This window comes from Aotus nancymaae, unplaced genomic scaffold (genome assembly GCF_030222135.1).
Source record: "Aotus nancymaae isolate 86718 unplaced genomic scaffold, 86718_ANA_hifiasm-v0.15.2.pri h1tg000010l, whole genome shotgun sequence".
Taxonomy (NCBI): Eukaryota; Metazoa; Chordata; class Mammalia; order Primates; family Aotidae; genus Aotus; species Aotus nancymaae.
This window is the reverse complement of record NW_026988421.1, coordinates 46,048,154-46,070,215: the sequence shown is the minus strand read 5'-3', so window position 1 is coordinate 46,070,215 and position 22,062 is coordinate 46,048,154.

The following is a 22,062-nucleotide window of genomic DNA, read 5'->3' as shown; positions in this document are numbered from 1 at the left end:
GGCGTGGTTGGAGGCCTGTCGCTGGGAAGCTCCTGCCTTTGAAACCACACCCCTGGTGGACCCAGAAAGAAAAGTATTTTCCTTAATACAGTGCCTCACCATGACATGTAGACAAAAAGAGACTCAGGCAGCTGAACGTTTGTCTTATATCTGAGTTTAAATGAGGGCCTCTTAAGCTTGGATACGATTTAGTTAAGTTCTTTGAACAGTGTCTTTGCGGAAGCACATGGATTAGAAAGTGATCTATTAAAAGAAGACATGTAGAAAAGGCTTTTTTTTTTTTTTAATGTTCCCAGAATAATAAAGAGATCAAAGTGCTACAGATCTCATTGGGAATTTTTATTCACTAACAACTGTTATTCTAATTTAACCACCTTGTCATCAAGAGAAGAAGGGTCAAGTGAGTTTCTGAAGATTTGGTAATTAGCTAAAGGTGTAAGCTAATATTGAACTCTACCTTTTTTCCTTTTAAAAATTAAATCTACTTTTGATATCAGGAGTTCTTATCTCTGATATGATCAAGACTAGTCATTTTAAATTAATTGAAAAAGGAAATTAATATAAAACATTATGATTCATAATGCATGAGTACTTTAAATGCTGTATTTTAAATTTAAACACACACACACACACAAATACAAATATACCATTTGATGTACAGCTGATGCCACTCTAGGGCTACAGTTCCCAGTTGGAGTGCTGCATAATTTTAGAGTTACTTATCATTTATGTTATTTTTTGTTTGTTTTTTATGTTTTGTTTTGTTTTTGGAGAAGCTAAAGAACACTGCAAAGAAATCTGGGGCAGAATCATTTAGAAATTTATTTATTCTTGTTCCCCTCCCTAGCATTTTACAACAAAGTTACCTATATGTTATTCAACAGAATTTGGTTTTTCAGCTATTTTCCTTTGGTCTGTCAGCACAAAGTATTGACTTAAATTTTCATGAAGCAACCCTCTTGGTGTTATATTTTCTTGGTTTGCACAACACTCAATTCAATTATGTAATTTCAAGTAGCTAGTATACACTGCTTTAGTGACTATGATATTTTCCATTATTTTTTAGCAAATATTTGTGTACCCCTGCCTTCCACTGTGGGCAGAGAATGCTTCCTTGTCCCAACAATGTTGGGTTTGAGTATTTGACTTGATTTGATCAATGAGAAGTTGGTGATGTGATTTCAGCATAGGCATGAAATATACGTGCTCTCTTGCTTTTCTGTCATCAGAACAAGAATGAAATGTTCTGTACAGCTGCTTCTCCCTAAAGAATGAGAACTACATTGAGCAGAGCCATCCAAGCTGACACAGATGTGTAAGCAATACAAAACGTGCTACTACTATGTATCACTGAGTTTAGAGGTATTTGTGATACACAAATAGATGATCACTCAAGAAATAAATCCAAATGAGCACCTTACAAAAGGCTGCAACTGAACTTAGGAGAACAGATATTTGTAATACACTAATAGATGATCACTCAAGAAATAAACCCAATTGTACCTTATGAATGGGTGCAATTGAACTTGTGAGAACAGATATATGCGGACTAAGATTCTTAGTAGCTGTAAATGTAAGGATATCATGGCACCAAAAAGTAAAACTAAGAAGAATCTTATTTTCATTTGCCCCAGTCTTTTGCATCCTCTGCTTGTTATCTTCTTCCTTCTAATCAAAAGTAACTTGACCGACAATGCTTATCACGATAGCATTGGGTCTAAAGATACTGCTCCATGACACAGTGTTATTTCAAAGTTAATGCATAAAGACCATATTTTGATTTTTTTCTACAGTCATTATTATACTGTCACTAAATTTGTCTTTTCAAAATCCTAATGATCTAGGGATCTTACTCAGAAAAAGGCCTGTTAATCTGAGCTGGTCAGCATTTTGTTTCCTTTTCTACTCACCATCTCCTCTTAATGCCTAACCTAGGTGTCTTCCGTATTGCTCTTGAACCATACTTCTCATGTTAGACTAAGACATTTCTAGTTTCTCACAGTGCAATGACATGAGGTATAATACTGATTAACTGCAGAGGACAACTGACATGACAAAAACACACTCACGTGATACAGTTCACATGGTCCATATTCCTGGCTGCTAGCTTTTAGCTTGCTTTGCTTCATGCCCAGTGATCCTGTTCAATCACTGTCACTTTTCACAGCTAACTGCCTCAATGAAACAAGTGAAAAAGGAAAGAGGAAGTTCATTTTAAAGTTTTTTTTTATGTGACCCTTTAGGAATATTCATAATTAAATAATTTAATTCATAAAGTACTAATTATGAATAATCATAACTTAATTAATTTAATCCATAATTAGGTTATCAATAATTATATGATGATGTTCAAATATTTTACTGAGTATATTTGTTTGCCTTTTTGTCAAAAGGATCCCAAATAAGATATAGATGAATATTCCTAAAATCTTTTTTTTAATTATGTTTGAGATGGTCTGGCTTTGTCACCCAGGCTGGAGTGCATTGGCACAATCATGGCTCACTGCAACCTTGAACCTCCTAGGCTCAAGTAACCCTCCCACCTCAGCCACTCTAGTAACTGGAACTACAGGCATGCACTACTACACCTGGCTAACTATATTTACTTCTTGTAGAAATGGGGTTTGGCTATGTTGTCCAGGCTGGTTTCAAACTCTTGAGTTCAAGCGATCTGGCACCTTGGCCTCCCAAAGTGCTGGGATTATGGGCATAAGCCACCGCACCCTGAATATAATTTACACATTTCCTTCCAGTTTTGCAATAAACTCCTACTTTTCAACATTTCACTACCTAGAAGAGCATTCTTGCCTTTATCCAAAGTTATGATTCTAATCTGCCTAAAAATAAGAAAAACATCAGAATCAGTCAGGGCCACGATGGCTGATCAGACGCAGCTATTGTGTGTGGCATTCACAGAAAGGGGCAAAAGGGGGTGAGTAAATGCAGCACCTTCAACTGAAACATCCAGGTACTTGCATTGGGAATGATCAAGGAAACTACTCAAGTCAAGAATAATGAAGAAAAGCAAGGCAAGGAATCAGCCCACCTGAGAGCAACACAGAGCCAAGGAAGCTCCTACCCTCATCCAAGGAAAGTGGTGAGTGAATGTAAATGTGTGACCTAAGAAACCACGCTTCTCCTATGGATCTTTACAACCTTGGATCAGGAGAGCCCCTCATAAACTAAGTCCATCAGGGCCCTAGGTCTGACACACAGAGCTGTGAAGTGTCTCAGCAGAGCCATTGCTCAGACATGCATAGAGACTTAGGAGCTTTACATACACCTGCCTGGAATGTCCAGCAAAGGTGACTGCAATTCAGGCAAAGTGGGAGGACTTATTTACCCCTAGGAAGGGGACTGAATCCAGGTGCCAAGCAGAGTAAGTCTGTTGGCTCACCTTCAGAGCACCTCACAAGATAAGACTGACTAACTTGGAATTTCAGCTAGCCACTGGCAACAGGGTAGTGACTACCTGAGACAAAAAGGAGCTCCTGAGGGGAGGAGCAGAGCTCCTGAGGGGTTTATTTGGACAACTCAGCCATTCCAGGCTGCAGGCTATGGACAGTCCAAACCAACTGGGGCAGAAGTGGTTTACCAGCACTATATAGCTTTGCCAAGGTCTGCCCAGACTGGTTCTTTAAACAGGACCTAGATCTGCTCCTCCTTGCTGGCTGGGATCTCTCAGCTGAGTTGTCCAGCTGCCCTGCCCACGTTCTATGGCCAAAAGAGTTTTGTTTTCTCCCTCCAGTGGAGTGCCTGGGGGGTGGGGTGTGCTGCTACCTTTGCTGTTTGGGCATCTCAGCTGTGGAGAACCCAAACTGATTGGGGGCTGAAGGAATTCCCCCAAAACAGCACAGTTGCTTTGCCAAATGCAGCCAGACTGCTTCTTTAAGTGGGTCCTTGATTCCTTTCCTCCTGACTGGGTGGGATCTCCTACCTATGGTCTCCAGTCACCTTCTACAGGTGCTTTTTGGCCAGCAACATTTCTGTAACCCCTGGCATGGAGCTCCCAGAAGAAGGGACAGGCTGTCATCTTTGCTGTTTTGCAGCTTCACTGGTGATACCTTCAGGTACTGGAAGATCCAAGGTGCCTAGGTCTTGGGGTAGATGCCCAACAAACAGCAACAGATCTATGGAAAAGTGGCCAGACCATTAAAAGGAAAACAAACAAACAAAATCAAAACACTCCCACAAAAACTCCATCCAAAGGTCAGCAACCTCAAAGATTGAAGATAGATAAGGCCACAAAGATGAGAAAGAATCAGTGCAAGAATGCTGAAAACTCAAAAAGCCATAGTGCCCTCTTTTCTCCAAATGACCACAACACCTCCTCAGCAAGAGTTCAGAAGTGGGCTGAGATTGAGATGGCTGAAATGACAGAAGTATGAGGCAAAATGTGGGTAAAAAGGAACTTCACTAAGCTAGAGAAACACATTGTAACCCAAATCAAGGAAGCTAAAAATCATGGTAAGACAATCCAGAAAATGACAGCCAAAATAATCAATATAGAGAAGAACATAAGTGACCTGATTTAGCTGAAAAACACACTACAAGAACTTCACAATGCAATCACAAGTATTAACAGCAAAGTAGATTAAGCAGAGGAAAGAATCTCAGAACATGAAGACTGTCTTTCTGAAATAAGACAGGCAGACAAAAACAGAAAAAAGAATGAGAAGGAATGAATAAAACATCCAAGAAATATGAAATTATCTAAAAAGACTGAATCCATGACTGACTGGGGTACTTAAATGAGACAAGGAGAATGAAACAAATTTGGAAAACATATTTCAGGATATCATTGAGGAGAACTTCCCAACCTAGCCAAATGGGCCAATGTTCAAATTCAGGAAATCCAGAGAACCCCACTAAGATACTCCATGAGAAGATCATCCCACAGACACATAATTATTAAACTGGAAGCATTCCCTTTGAAGACTGGCATAAGACAAGGATGTCCTCTCTCACCACTCCTATTCAACATAGTACTGGAAGTTCTGGCCAGCGTAATCAGGCAAGGAAAAGAAATAAAGGGTATTCAATTAGGAAAGGAGGAAGTCAGATTGTCTATTTCGCAGATGACATGATAGTATATTTAGAAGACCCCATCATCTCAACCCAAAATCTCCTTAAGCTGATAAGCAACTTCAGCCAAGTCTCAGGATACAAAGTCAATGTGCAAAAATCACAAGCATTTCTATACATAAATAAGAGAAAAACAGAGACACGGATCATGAGTGAACTCCCATTCACAATTGCTACAAAGAGAAAAAAATACCTAGGAATACAACTAACAAGGGATATGAAGAACCTTTTCAAGGAGAACTACAAGCCACTGCTCAAGGAAATAAGAGAGGACGCAAAGAGATGGAAAAACATTCCATGCTCATGGTTAGGAAGAATCAATATCCTGAAAATGGCCATACTGCCCAAAGTAATTTATAGATTCAATGCTATCCCCAACAAGCTACCACTGACTTTCTTCACAGAATTGGAAAAAACCTCCTTAAACTTCATATGGAACCAAAAAAGATCCTGCATAGCCATGACATTCCTAAGAAAAAAAAAAAAAACAGAGCTGGAGGCATCACACTACCTGACTTCAAACTATACTACAAGGCTACAGTAATCAAAACAGCATGGTACTGATACCAAAACAGAGATATAGACCAATGGAACAGAACAGATGTCTCAGAAGTAATGCCACATATCTACAACCATCTGATCTTGGACAAACTTGACAAAAAGCATGTTTGGGGAGCAAGCAATGGTGCAATGATTCCCTATTTAATAAATGATGTTGGAAAAATGGCTAGCCATATACAGAAAGCTGAAACTGGATCCGTACCTTACGCCTTATACAAAAATTAACTCCAGATGGATTAAAGATTTAAACACAAGACCTAACACCATAAAAACCCTAAAAGAAAACCTAGGCAATACCATTTAGGATATAGGCATGGGCAAATATTTCATGATGAAGATGCCAAAAGATATTGCAGTAAAAGCAAAAATTGACAAATGGGATCTAATTAAATAGCTTCTGCACAGCAAAAGAAATTATCAACAGAGTAAACAGTTTACAGATTGGGAGACATTTTTTGCAATCTGTACATGTGACAAAAGTATAATATCCATCATTTATAAGGAACTTAAACAAATTTACAAGAATAAAAACCAAACAATCTCATTAAAAAGTGAGCAAACAACATGAACAGACACATCTCACAAGAAGACATACATGTGCCCAATAATCATGAATAAAAGATCAACACCAGTGATCATTAGAAAAATACAAACCAAAACCACAATGAGATACCATCTCACACAGTAGAAATGGCTACTATTAAAAGTGAAAAAGTAATAGATGCTGGCAAGGTTGGGGAGAAAAAGGAACACTTATACACTGTTGGTGGGAGTGCAAATTAGTTCAACCATTGTGAAAGACAGTGTGGGGAAATCTCAAAGACCTAGAGGCAGAAATACCATTCAATCCAGCAATTCCACTACTGGATATGTACCCAAAGAAATACAAATTGTTCTGTTATAAAGACACATCCACGTGTATGTTCATTGCAGCACTATCCACAATGGCAAAGACATGGAGTCAACATAAATGACCATTGGTGATAGACTGGATAAAAAAGAGGTGGTATATATATACTATGGAATACTATACAGCTGTAAATAGGAATGAGATCATGTCATTTGCAGGGACATGGATGCAGCTAGAGACCATTATCCTTAGCAAACTAAAGCAGGAACAGAAAACCAAATACCACGTGTTCTCACTTCTAAGAGGGAGCTAAATGATGAGAACACATTGACACATAGAGGGGAACAACATATACTGGGTCCTGCTTGAGGTCAAGGGTGGAAGGAGGGAGAGAACCAGGAAAATTAACAAATGGATGCTAGACTTAACACCTGGGTGATGAAATAATCTGTACAACAAAGCCCCATAACACACATTTACATATGTAACAAACCTAGGCATCTTCCACATGTAGCCCTGAACTTAAAAGTTAAAAAAAAGGAAACAAATCAGAATCGTGAAGAATGATAGAATCATATGTCAAGAGAGTGAAAACGTCTTTCTATATGATGGAAATTTCTTCAAAATGTATAATTAATATACATTTAGTACATGAGTCTGATGACACCAGTTTTAATTACTTGGGGATATTTTGACTGTCTTACTAGCTATTTGCTTTCCTCCATTACATAATGTTGTAAGAGAATGCCTAGATAAGTGATGTATTACTTACTGTTTTACTATATGCTTTAAATTGTGTATTCCGAAATGGTTCTAAGAATGGAGTTTGAGTTGTGATTCTTTTTGCTTATTCACGTTAAACTATTAAGTTTGAGAATGTGGAGAACATAAAACTATTGAGTGCTTGAACATTTTTAAAGAAATCAATACATGATGGATATTCTCATAGAATAGCAGAATGGTAGAATAAAAGAACCCAAGTCTTTCCCTCAGCTGACCTAGATTTAAGTCTCAGATCTTCTACCTACTAACTGAGACACTGAGAAATATATTTTCTGTTTTTACATCTTAACTTTCTCCCTGTGAAATGGCGATGGGGTTAGCTTATTCCTTGTTATGATAACTATATGACAAAATAAAATAACCAATCTAAACAGCATCATAAATTTTGAATGTTCTTTTTTGTCAAATGATTTGTTAAACATTCTACAGAATAAACATTTCTCAAAACAGTTTGTAGCAGCACACTCCTGAATCTTTGGAAGATATTTCACTGCTTATCTCTTGTATATTATCAGCTTTTCTTTTGGGAAATACTGAATTTCTCAATGTTTGTTTTTTAATTAGAATCACAGACTGATGGCTGGCATTTACTGAGAACACTGCATCCAATTAATTAGAATGAGTACTAGAGAGTGACAAGCAGAGAAAATGTATTTTTTTTTTTATGCTGGCTTCAAACTCTGGAAATTTGAGTCACCAATGGATGATATCTTAGTTCTTTTCAGAAAGTAACACTTGAAATAATTCCTATCTGTTAAAGTGATACATGGATTGGTATTTGTGAAACATTCTTAAAATCTCAGTTTAAAGCATTTTATGAGTATCAAAAAATGATTGCACAAGCTTAGTTTCCAATTCCAGGAAAAGATATGCATGAGCTCCTTATTATTAAATAATTTTTGCTGGATGATCCAGCTTAGTGTCATTGCAACAGCCTACTGGTTAACATAAATTTTATTCTTGTAATGTTTGCTTTTATATTCCAACATGCAGAAACAGAACTTGGACAATAGAACTCGAGTTTGAACCAGACAGATCAAGGCAGTGATCCACAAAGTAATCTAAAAGAATTTCCACTAAAAATTGCAAGTGCCAATCCCATTTTCTTAAACTTAACTTTTAGAAGTAAAATTACTCCATATCACAAGTCTATCCACTATTGGAACTTGAAGATAATTTCAAATGCACACCCAGCTCCAAGCATCCATCTTGCCACTCACATATATGTTTAGTTCTCTATTTCTGTTTAAGTAAATATGAACCAATTTGGATGGAAAACAGAATTCACAATGACTATATAGATCAGAAAGCAAGAAGAAATTGTAGATGTACTAAAAGAAATGATTTTTATTTATGAAAAACCAGGATGATATAAAGTAAATTATAAAGAAAAAAACTGTAGAAACAGTAAGCTAGAGGAGAATTTCATAATAATGCATTGCAAACTGTATGAAAGAGTCTAAACCATTTCTTAAAGTTGGAGGTTGGAAATAAAACTTTACATTTATAATGATGTGAAGACATTATGAAAATAAGAGACAGCAAGCTTCGTGTGGAAATACATTTAATTTTACATTGCAAAGCAGAAATAAAAAAAAAATCAGAATATACTGGACAGCATCAAATAAAGTAAAAGTCTCACCCCATCATCTCTTGACCCCATCAAATTTTTTCTTGATTTTTGAGAGGGTCATTGTGATTTAAAAAGAATTACTTGAATGTTAAAGAGTCCTTCACTATTATTGAATCATTAACTTAATTTCAAAGATGATCTCCGTAGAAAGCACACATTTTCAGAAAAGGCCAAAGGTGGAATGTAGGCTGCATGATTACATCTCAGAAATGGTGAGCTGAATATAATGACTATTGAACAAAAAATCAAAGATTGCTGATGAGTAATATCATACCTTAGTGATCTTTGCTCATTCCTTTAATTTTGCTCTTACTCAGGTTCTTCATAAGTAAAATAGAAATTATAATTACTGTATTGTCTATTTGGCAGGATTGCTGTGATAAAGCAGTGAAATAACAGGTGAGAAATTACTTTGAAAAGTTAACAAATAAATTTTATATATGGGATCTAGATCAGGCTACAAGGTATGTCATAATGACAGCTCCTTAAAAGAACCCCTAATTAAAAGTCAGGGCCACTGTCTATAGGGACAAGTATTGCCTACTGTCCCTGCCTGCACTCAGGGCACATATTATCGGAACTATTGTGGGCAATTGAAAGATGGCAGCCAAGCTATGGGCTGGGCTGTGACCTGCATGGAATAAATACATTACAATCCAGTGTATTATAGGAAGTAACGGGAAAGGTGAGCCACCTGCATCTATTTTCCTCCACAACATATGAGTAAAGAAAAACACAAAAACCATGTTCAAATTTTCTGTCTTGATCATCATATTATCTCCAACTCCCAGCATTGAGTATGATAATTCATAGCCTCTTTGTAAGCATCAGTTAAAATTGGAGTCAGTTAAAATGGATGTATATATGAGTTTTCCTAAGTAATCCTTTGTGATTACTTTAGAAAGTGAGAAGACAGGACTTGAGTCTTAAGAAAATTTGGTTAATCATATTGGTCGATATCCCCAATCCCATTGCTATACTTCATGCATTCAAAACCTCTTAATTTTCATGCCAACTAAGTCAAAATTTCAACACTTACTTTACTGATCCCTGTCCTTTCTCATTAATGACTTTAAAAATATTAATCAATTCTTGTGTATCTTCAGTTGGGGAAATCTAGCAAACCAATTATAGTAAATATTTCTACTTTGGCTACTATATTCAACCAGTCAACCAGGTTTTAAATTCCTTCAGGGAGGGTAGGGTCCTATTCATTATTTTAATTAGTTTTTTTTTTTTTTTTTTTTAGAAAAGTTTTACGTTCACAGAAAAATTGAACGGAAAGTTCAGAAAGTTTTCATATACCGCCTCCTTCACCCCAACACACCTACACACTATCTTTCACTATGCACATTCTACACTGCAGGAACACATTTGCTACATTCAGTGAAGTTACACTGACATATCATTATCACTCAGAATCCACAGTTCACTTTAAAGTTCACTTTTGGCATTGTATATTTATGAGGTTTGACAGAATTATAATGACATGTATCCTTTTCACTTTAGCTTTTTCCACTTAGTAAGTAATATGCATTTAAGATTCTTCCTATATTTCAAAGCCCGATAGCCAATATCTTTTTGGAGTGAAAACTGTACCACATTTTATGTATCTATTCACTTACTGAAGGACGTCTTGGCAGCTTCCAAGTTTTGACAATTATGAATAAAGCTGTTATAAGAATCCATGTGGAGGATTTTGTGAAAATATTTAAAATAGTTTGGATAAACACCAAGCAGTGTGATTGCTGGATTATAGCTAAGGCTATGTTTAGGTTTTTTTGTTTTTTTTTTTTTTTGAGACTGAGTTTTGCTTTTGCTGCCCAGGCTGGAGTGCGATGGCATGATCTTGGCTCACCGCAACCTCCACCTCCTGGGTTCAAGTGATTCTTCCTGCCTAAGCAGGAATTCTAAAATTGCTATATCCGGACACTGGCATTGAATAATCATGTTAATCTGTGTGTAACCAGGTGTTCCAGGCTCTTGGCCTCTTCTGCCCCAGGAATAGGGGAAAAGTCCCTGGAGGTGTGGTGGGCTCATTCAAGTAAATATGGTACCCAAAGAGTTTTAGAGAAAAGTGATTTATTAGACAGAGAGAGAGAAAGAGAAATAGACAGACAGAGTGAGCGAGCTCCCACGCTGTCGTGAGAGGGGATCCAGAGATGGAGTTGACACAGGTAAAGAGAGAGAAGACTCCCATGCTGCCTTGGAAGGGGATTCCAGAGAGGGAAATCCATAGAGGTAAGGGAGTAGGGGGAATATATCCCCAGAGTTACTCCCGCCCCATTCAAGCTCTTGTCCCATGAGAGGAGTTCCTTCAAACTTCCACTGGAGTGAGTGATCTTTGACTCTGATATCTGATTGGATGCCCGGCCCACAGTCCTCCCATAACATTTCTCTAGCTTTCTAAACGAAGGAAGCTCACCTGGGCAGTCTACCATCCTGTGCATGGGAAAGTTAGATGATGAACTCTAGGCTCCTGGATGGGGGGACATGGATAGAGGTATGACACTGGAAAGTTCTTGCCTCTGAAATCACACCCCTTGTGGACTTGAGAAGAGAAGTTAGACCTGGGAAGAGAAGTTAACACAGTCCCTCAAGTGGTGGATAGTGGGAACTGCATTTGTCACTGCTGAAATGAAAGGTTGCAGATAAATAGGAGAGAGGGCTAGCATAATCCATGTCCTATGAGATTAGAGTTAGAGACACCAGGATGAAGTCCTGTTTACTTTAATGTAGCTATAAATAGATATATGTAGAAATATTTACAGATATTTATGTCTATGTATATATTAGTATACACACACAGATTTCCTGTCTCTGCCAGCTGATAAGTATCTTTTAGTGTCAGAAATTAAGGAAGTACTGAAAACAAAAACAAAAACAAAACTCTACAACGATGGGATTATAACAAAGGGACACAAGTGCCAACTGAAAGAGCTCCCAGTGGCCAGGGATGGAATGACTTAAGCAACAAAACAGACAAATAGTAATGAATTATAACCAGAATGAAAATACATATCTTTTAGTAATTAGTAATTCTATTAGTTCTCACACTGCTATAGAAAAATACTTGCAACTGGGTAATTTATAAAGAAAAGTGGTTTAGTTGGCTAACAATTCTGAAGGCTGTACAGGAAACATGGCAGCATCTGCTTGGCTTCTGAGGAGACCTCAGGAATCTTACAATCATGGCAGAAAGTGAAGGGGGAGACTGCATGTCACATGATCAGAACAGCAAGGGAACGGGGGAGGTGCCACACATGTTAACAATCAGATGTCACAAGTACTGATAATTGCCACAACAGCACCAAGGGTGATCATGTTAAACCATGAGAAACTGCTCCTATGATTCAATCACCTCCCACCAGGTCCCAAGTCCAACACTGGGGATTAAAATGCAATATGAAATGTGTCTGGGGACACAGATCCAAATCATATCAGAAATATAAATAAGTGATCGGATAAGTAGTTATGTGGAAGAGCAGAGACGAGTCTCCTCTGCAAAAGAATTCCATAAAACTTGTAGATACTCTGCCTTCCCAGAAATGGAGTATACATTTTCACTCCTTAAGTGTGGACTACGAATATTGGCTTCTTCCCAGAAAGTACAGTATAGGTGGAAGGCAGAGGGAATAACTTACTGGAAAGGAAATTTGACAAGTGCTGATAGGAGATCAAGGTCAACATCAACAGAGATAACTCATGTTGATATTAGGTACTCTTGATATGCTAACAATGGCAATTTACCTCTGTGGTTTTCCTCCTGAAAACCAAAAACCACAGTCTAATCATGAAAAATAGTCACACAAATCTAAACTGAGAAACACCGTACAAAATATCTAATCAGTAATCCTTAAAGAGTTAAGATATCAAAAACAAAGGAAGTCTGAGACACTGCCACAGCCAAAGGAAGTCTAAGAAGGCATGAAAACTAAATGCAATATTTATACTGAGAAACTGTCACAGCTGAATAAGCCTAAGGAGGCACGAAAACAAAATGCGACGTGTATACTGGATGAAATCCTAGGACTTCATAAGGACATTAGGTAAAAACTAATGAAATCTGAATATAGATTTTAGTTAATGATGTGTCAATATTGGTCGGTTAGTACTCTTCTAATATCAGATGTTAAATACAGAACAAACTGCAGGATAGATGAGAACTCTACTGTTTTTTTAATGTCTTTCTAAATCAAACTATTCTAAAATGAAAAGTTTACTAAAACATTGATGGAAAGTTGATAAAATTATTATTAAGAAAGGTGATAATAATAATTAAGAATATATTTGATTGCTAATAAATATATCTATATATCTTTACTTGATTTTGAAGTATCAACTGTAATATTTGAATTTTATATTTATACACACATGTATGTACATAAACATATGTATATGAAAGATATAACTGGCTTAAAAATGTAGATATACAACTAATGCAAGTTGCAATCTTAGAAATTCTTTAAACTTGTGATAAACGGTTTTAGAAACAAACTTAAACTTAAGACAAGATAACCTGGATTTTTCAAAATATTTTTCAAGTTTCTGAAACAAATATATTTTGAATAAGCTGGTATATATACTAAAGACTTCATGATTTCAGAGTCATTTGAGTGTGCTAATCTCATGACATTTTTCAAGAAGACAATATTTTATTCTTAGTACAAGACAAGCCTCACATTTCTAGAAACTTTGCAACAGCTTTTCCCCTTTAACTCTGTATAAACATGATCAAGTTATTTATGCTTTTTTTTTATATTTTGATGTGACTGACAAGCTGGCCTTTTTGTTTTTAAGCAATGCTGTATTCAGTTTGTCTATCTAGTGCAGTATTAGCCATCAAATAAATCATATAGATAGCATCAAATACTTGGTGAAAAAGTAAATAACATTAGTGACGTATGGAGAAATGGAAACACAGAGCTTTCATGTTTATTCTAAGTTCTTGGATACATGTACAGGTTACATAGGCAAAAGTGTGTCATGGTAGTTTGCTACACCTATCAACCTATCACCTAGGTATTAAGCCCAGCGTGCATTAGCTATTTATCCTGATGCTCTTCCTCCCCATGTACCCACAACAGGCCCCAATGTGTGTTTTTCCCCTCCCTATGTCCATGTGTTCTAGTTGTTCAGCTTCTACTTATAAGTGATAATATGTGGTGTTTGGTTTTCTGTTCCTGGGTTAGTTTGCTGAGGATAATGGCTTCTAGCTCCATCCATGTCCATGCAAAGGACATGATCTCATTTCTTTTTATAATTGCAAAGTATTCCATGGTGTATATGTGCCATATTTTCTTTATATAGCCTATCATTGATGGGCATTTGGGTTGATTCTACATCTTTGCTACTGAGAATATGCTGCCATGAACCTATGCATGCACATATCTTTATAGCAGAATGATTTATATTCCTTCGGGTATATACCCAGTAATGGGATTGCTGGGTCAAATAGTATTTCTGGTTCTAGGTCTTTGAGGAATCACCACACTGTCTTCCACAATGGTTCAAATAATTTACACTTCCACCAACAGTGTATAAGAGTTCCTGTTTCTCCACAGCCTCACTAACATCTGTTGTTTCTCAGCTTTGCAATAATCGCCATTCTGACTGGTGTAAAATGGAATCTCATTGTAGTTTTGTTTTGCATTTATCTAATGATCAGTGATGTTGAGCGTTTTTTCATGTTTGTTGGCTGCATAAATGTCTTCTTTTGAGAAGTATCTGTTCATGTCATTTGTTCGCTTTTTAATGGGGTTGTTTGTTTCTTATAAATTTGTTTAAGTTCCTTGTAGATTCTGGATGTTAGACCTTTGTCAGATAGATGGATTGCAAAAATTTTCTCCCATTCTGCCTGTTTACGCTGATGATAGTTTCTTTTGCTGTGCAGAAGCTCGTTAGCTTAATTAGATCCCATTTGTCAATTTTTGCTTTTGTTGAAATTGCTTTTGACATTTTTGTCATAAAATCTTTGCTTGTGCCTATGTCCTGAATGGTGTTGCCTAGATTTTCTTCTAAGGTTTTTATAGTTGGGATTTACATTTAAGTCTTTAACCCATCTCGAGTTAATTTTTGTATTAGGTGTAAGGAAAGGGTCCAGTTTCCATTCTCTGCATATGGCTAGCCACTTCTTCCAGCACTAGTTGTTAAATAAGGAATCCTTTTCCCATTTCCTAAATAGTCTTAAAGCCATTTTTACTAACTAACTTGTGCATAGAAAAGAGATATGTACCTCCACATTTTTGAAACTCTGAGCTTCTGAAATATTTACAGTGCCATTGATTGCTAGAGTAGAATGGGTGCTTTGGGATGCTGCCTGCATTTTGTAAGTGAGTAAATTGAGGCTCAGAAATCTCGTCATGTATCTCCAGCCTCACAACTAGTTAGGAGGGCAGAGGAATCCATCCACTTCTGTCACTAGAGGCTGCCCTCAGCTCCTAGAAGCCACAAGTTCCTCTACGTATTGCTGTTTGTTTCATCAAACCAGCACAGGGAGTCTTATGAATACCCTATCATCTCTACCGTATTAGTTAGAAGCAACTTACTCATCCTATTCACACTCAAACAAAGAGAATTATACAAAATCATGAACATCAGAAGGTGGGGATCATGGAAGATGAGGGTGGTGGTGGCACAATAGTCTGTCCACCAAATTTTTGATACAATAGGTTTATGTAAGTATCTATTTTTAAATTAAATTTACTTCATTTAGACTGTACAACAGCAATGCCTTTCATGGATGAGAAAACTAGTTTGTAGAGTAACTAAGGCCAAATATCAAATATTCAAAATTCAAATACCCTTATGTAAATCTTGCTTTAAAATTAGACTGATACTTTTAAGAACACGAACTATGACATATACACCTTTGGCACTGCTGTGAGCATTTTAATATTCAATCGATGCTTTATGTTTGGTGTGTTTGTGTGAATAATGAGAAGCAATAATAACTCTCTGTGAGGTTAACAGTAATAGAAGTTGAATCCAGGTGTTTCTGGAATCTGATCAAGGCAGCCTTGACCTTTCAATAATCTCGGCTAAACTTTAGACAGGCTTCTTCCTGACTTGAGACACCTGACTTCCCTTTTCTTAGAACATTTATTTTAGAAAACTTACTACAAATGCTTCTCTGCTCTCTGAGATGTAAATATTTTCTAATAGTCTCTTGCCAGTTTTACAACGGATAACTGCCTTTGTCATGGACCTGGAAGACATATTTTTGAAATGCTGCCATGAAACCAGACAGTACTCCTATCTCCCAGTTTCTGTGGGAGGGTAGGAGCTCAACATCAGCAGGCACTTAGTTGCAAAATGACTTCATCTCTTGAAGATACAAGAACATCTACATTTTCTCTGGGTAAAGCCAATCGGTAAACAGAGATAGCCTATCTCCCCATCACCCCAGCTTTGGAAAGCCCTACTACCTTTGTTTTAGTGGAGTTTAGACTCAATTTTAGTCTTTTTCCCCTACTGAAATAGTCTTGAGACCAGATACAGTGGCTCATGCCTATAATCCCAGCACTTTGGGAGGCCAAGGCTGGCAGATCATGAGGTCAAGAGTTCGAGACCAGCCTAGTTAATATGGTGAAACTCTGTCTCTACTAAAAGTATAAAAATTAGCTGGGCATGGTGGTGCACATCTGTAGTCCCAGCTACTTGGGAGGCTGAGGCAGAAGAATCTCTTGAACCCAGGAGGCAGAGGTTGCAGTGAGCCAAGAATGGACCACTGCACTCCAGCTTGGGTGACAGAGCAAGACTCTATCTCAAAAAAAAAAAAAAAAAGAAAAGAAAAGAAAAAGAAAAAAAGAAGCAGTCTTGAATAAAGTCTTCCTTACCTGTGTTTCCAGTGTAATTTTTGCTTGACAAGTTTATTTTGCCAAGCTTGAAGACTTACTTGGGAAAAAGAGACACAAGTCACAGTAGGATCTGTGTCCCCTGCTTATTCCAAAGAGGGTTTTGAAGAATGCAATATTTAAATGGAAAAGAGTGGCTTGGGGGAAAAAAGGTAAGATGCTGTATGAGTCCATTTTCATGCTACTATGAAGAAATATCCACAGTAGATCTGTGGCCCCTGTTTATTCCAAAGAGGGTTTTGAATACTGCAATATTTTAATGGAAAAGAGTGGCTTGGGGAAAAAAAGTAAGATGCTGCATGAGTCCGTTTTCATGCTACTATGAAGAAATATTTGAGACTGGATAGTTTATAAAGAAAAAAGGTTTAGTTGACTCACAGTTCCACATTGCTGGAGAGGCCTCAGGAAACTTAACAGTCATGGCAAAAGGCACTTTTTCACATGGTGGCAAGAGAGAGAATGAGTGCCAAGTGAAGGAAGAAGCCCCTAATAAAACCATCAGATCTCATGAGAACTCACTCACTGTCAGGAGAACAGCATGGAGGGAAACTGTCCCCGTGATTAAATTATCTCCCACTGGGTTCCTCCCACAACACACCTGGGGATTATGAGATTACAATGCAAGATGAGATTTGGGTGGAGACCCAAAGCTAAACCATATTAGATACAAAAGGGAGGGTAGGTAGTAACTGGTCACATTCTTGTGAGGCTTTGATTAGTGCTCACGGAATCTACGTGAAAAAAGCAGAGGAACAGTCAGTTATGCGTTCATCACATGGCTCACTCAGTGAATCTGCATTTATGTAAGCTGAAAGGAAACAGAATAGAGAAAACAGTGAAATACGCATTTGTCTTGAGGTAGGCAGAGGGATGATTTCTAGTCTTGCCTTTGTCCTATAACTGTAAAGATGATCTGTTAATTCACATTATCAGGGTGAAATTCAACAGAACTCTCTTTTAGGATAATTATTTTGAGGCCCAAAAGGAATTTCCTTGTGAGGGAGGTCACCTGGGGAGATATGTGGCCTTCTATCTTTGCAGCTATCTATTTAGGAACAAAATGAACAATGTTAATGTTTCCCTTTGGTAGAGTGAGATTAAGGTCCTGAGATTTTATTTTTCTTTCACATAGTATTTCACTGCCATTGTATACCCCACACTACCCGGATATTGCAAAAGAAGTAAAAATGACACACAAAAGTAATTGCCAGTTGAAGTAAAGTCCTACATTAGAACAGAGAGTGTTCACTGGATATTTGTTCTGCAACCCTGGGCAAAGTTTATCTTTGTACCAGCACAAAGCATGCAAAACAGAAATTAATTAATTGTCACAGAAAACTGTAATTTAAAACATTTACATTATTTTTACTTAAATTATTCATGAGCAATAAAAGAAAATCAAACTTTTCTTCTTTTGGATTAATGTTTGTACTTAAATACACCCAGATTTTGTTGCTATTGCTTTTGGTGTTTTAGTCATGAAGTCCTTGCCCGTGCCTATGACCTGTATGATATGGCATAGCAATGGCAACAAAAATCAAATAGACAAATGGGATATAATTAAATTAAACTGAAGAGCTTCTGCACAGCAAAAGAAACTATCATTAGAGTGAACCGGAAACCAAGAAAATGGGAAAAAATTTTTGCAATCTACCCAACTTCTGGGTCAAGATGGCCGGGGTAGACCTATGTATGCTATTTCTAGTTAAATAATTATAAAGTTGTTTTGTTTATTGTACACTGAAGTGTATACCCTGAACCAAGCTATATTAAATATTGGTGTAGTAAAATAGAAATCAAGCAGCAACAGGAGGCCTAAGGTAAAGACCATCTGAGAGTGCTGGAAAACCATGGAACACTGAGGGGTGGTTGCACAGCAGGAAACACTGCTTTGGTCTCATGAATGCCTTCTCAACATAGAGTTTGCATGAGGGTCTTGTAAAGAGGGCTTATGCAAGATCTCCGAGAAGGGAGGTGATCTCTGCTCAGAAGATCCAGGAGGGTCTTCGCAGATGGGAGCTTGCAAGGAGGAAAACCCTTGTAGGTCAGAGATTACTGGAATGCCACAGGCTCTGCCTAGGTTCTCAGAATATGGAGTAATTTTGATTGCTCTGTGTCCTCAATGCTCAAGAGATAAAAGCCCCCTGATGCATTGGGTGTGATCAGACCTGGTGGCATCTTATCCGCTATGCTTCTGATGCAAGTGCACCTTGATAGCAACCTGTGGTAGAATGCAGTGTTCTAGGTTTGCATAAAAATCAAATCTTCTACTGAGTACTGCAGACCACACCTCTCTCCTGGCTATCTTACCCACATTAGTTTCAAGGCCTCCCCTGATTACCCCTCCCTGTTCCCCCACCCTTCAATTAACAAGTTTATGCACCTAATAAAAGCCTGTGGAAACCAGAACTCAGGGCCAACATGGTCCCCACACTTGCATTGGTCCCTTGGACCTATGCTGTAAAATTCTACTCTTGTGTCTTTATTTCCTCTTCTCAACCCCTCATCACCTCCAGGACTAAGGGCACCCATAAACAGGGTTGAGGCTGGTACCCAACGCCATCTGACAAAGGGCTAAAATATCCAGAATCTACAAAGAACTGTAACAAATTTATAAGAAAAAAAACAACCCCATCAAAAAGTGAGTTAAGGATATGAAGAGACACTTTTCAAAAAAAGACATTTATGTGCCCACAAACATATGAAAAAAAGCTCAACATCACCAGTCATTAGAGAAATGCAAATAAAAACCACATTGAGATACCATCTCATACCAGTTTGAATGGTGATTATTAAAAAAAACAGGAGACAACAGATGCTGGAGAGGATGTGGAGAAATAGGAATGCTTTTACACTGTTGGTGGGAATGTAAATTAGTTCAGCCATTGTGGAAGACAGCGTGGTGATTTCTCAAGGATCTAGAACTAGAAATATAATTTGATCCAGCAATCCCATTACTGGGTATATACTCAAAGGATTGTAAATCATTTTATTATAAAAACACGTGCACATGTATGTTTATTGTGACACTGTTCACAGTAGCAAAGATTTGGAACCAACCCAAATGCCCGTCAATGATAGAGTGGAAAAAGAAAATGTGGCACATATGCACCATGGAATACTATGCAGCCATAAAAAATGATGAGTTCAGGTCCTTTTCAGGGACATGGATAAAGCTGGAAACCATCATTCTCAGCAAACTGACACAAGAACAGAAAACCAAACACCGTATATTTTCATGAATAACTGGGTATTGAACAATGAGAACACATAGACACAGAGAGGGGAACATCACACACTGGGGCCTGTCGGGAGTGGGGGGCTAGGGGAGGGATAGCAGGTGGGAGGCTAGGGGAAGGATAGCTGTCGGGGTGTGGGGGGCTAGGAGAGGGATAGCATTAGGAGAAAAATATCTAATGTAGATGACAGGGTGATGGATGCAGCCTTAGTTTAAGACAAATGGCATCTGTTTTACATATGACTTTTTAAAAGTCTTCATTTTAAAGTATGTTCACCAATGTTCCCTAAAATATGCAGCCTCTAAGTCTCAATTTTATTTTTCTAGTTGTGATAGGGACTTTGTTACATAAACATATTTTCCTACCATAAAAATATACTTGTTCAAGAAAACGAGTAAATAATAACTGATTTTTGGCATCACTGCTGGAGAGTTAATTATTAAGAAATGTTGGAGAATGTTTGAAATGAAACGCACATTGAACTTTCACAAGAGATGGAAGTTGTTATTCATATTAAGCATCTTATACTTTCTGGGAATACGGGCCTAGTGATGCCAAACTCTGTGCTATTTCAGGAAAGACTAAAAATATTGATTTTTCTTAAAAAATGTGGATATCCCAGATTTATAAAATGTTCTCTCCACTTACTCTAAAACACTTTGAAAGCTAAGCAAAATATGTCTGTGCATCATATCTAGCCCTTGGGAAAACAAATTTAAGACACTGGTACTGAAAATACGTAATACAAAACAAATCATTATACCATCAGTTCACAGGCAGTTCCACTGTGTTCAACAAACCAGTATGTATTATTGAGCACAGTTGTCAAGCTTATAACTCACCAGTGTACACAATTCACCAAACCACAACTCAAATCCCTTCCAACGACAAGATAATGTGCAATGACTACTTGGGAGAATACTGCTTATAGCAATGTTGTGATTGAAAAGAGAGAGTTCTTGGCCACCTGTTGTGTTTCCACTTGTTAACTTATGGTGTTATGTTATAGGGTGTTTTATTTGCATGCACACAGAACTTAAGGTGCACAATCACAAAGTTTCTCAATTCATATAAAGTCTAATGGGAACATAGTAAATTGAAGCAGATGAAATCATAATTTTTTGGTCTATTACTTTGTGGGAAACCCAAAACAAAAACAAAACTGTATTAAGAACACAACTGTCTTGACACAAAAGTGTATGCCAGATATCTACATATTTGAAGCACTTTATTGACTTTTCATATTCATCAAGGGAGGGCACACTTGCAATTGTACACCCATGAAACAAGAACCCATTTTACTAGGAGCACAGAAACCTTCATTCTCCCTCCACACAAGATCACTACTATCCTGACTTTTAATACTATATACACCGCTTTCAAATGTGATGTAAATGAAATTATGCCAAATGTACTTATTTGTGTATGACTCCTTTCACTCAATATTGTGCCTATGTGTTTCACTCATGTTGTCAGTTTTAGCTGTAACTTGTTTATTCTTATTGCTCCATAATATTCCATTTGGTGAACATAAAACTTTATCCATTTTAATGTCTGTAGGCATTTGTCCATTTTGTTTTATGCAATTGCAAGTAGTACTACTATGAATATTCTTTAACTTGTATTTTGCTGAATATAAGTATACAGGCCTATTGAACATAAACCCAGGAATGAGATTTAATTCATAGAGTATGCACTAGCCTTTCACATCTGGTAGCTCTGCCATAAAGTTTTTAATTATAGTTGTACCAATTTTTATTTCTTACCAGAAATTTATGAGAATTCCAGTTGCTTTACATTCTCAATACCACGTATTTTCTCTTATGTAAGCCATTCTTCTAGGCCTGTAGTTATAATGAATTATAGCTGTAATTGGCATTTTCTTCTGATCTCTAATAAAAGAAGCATCTTTTTTTTTTGTTTACTAATCATTGGGTATCCTTTTTTGTAGTGTCTGCTCAACTCCTTTACCATTAAAAAAAGCTGGTTACCTGCATTTTTGTACTGTGTATAATTATACCTAAATCTCTATAATTCATTTCAAATTCTATTATT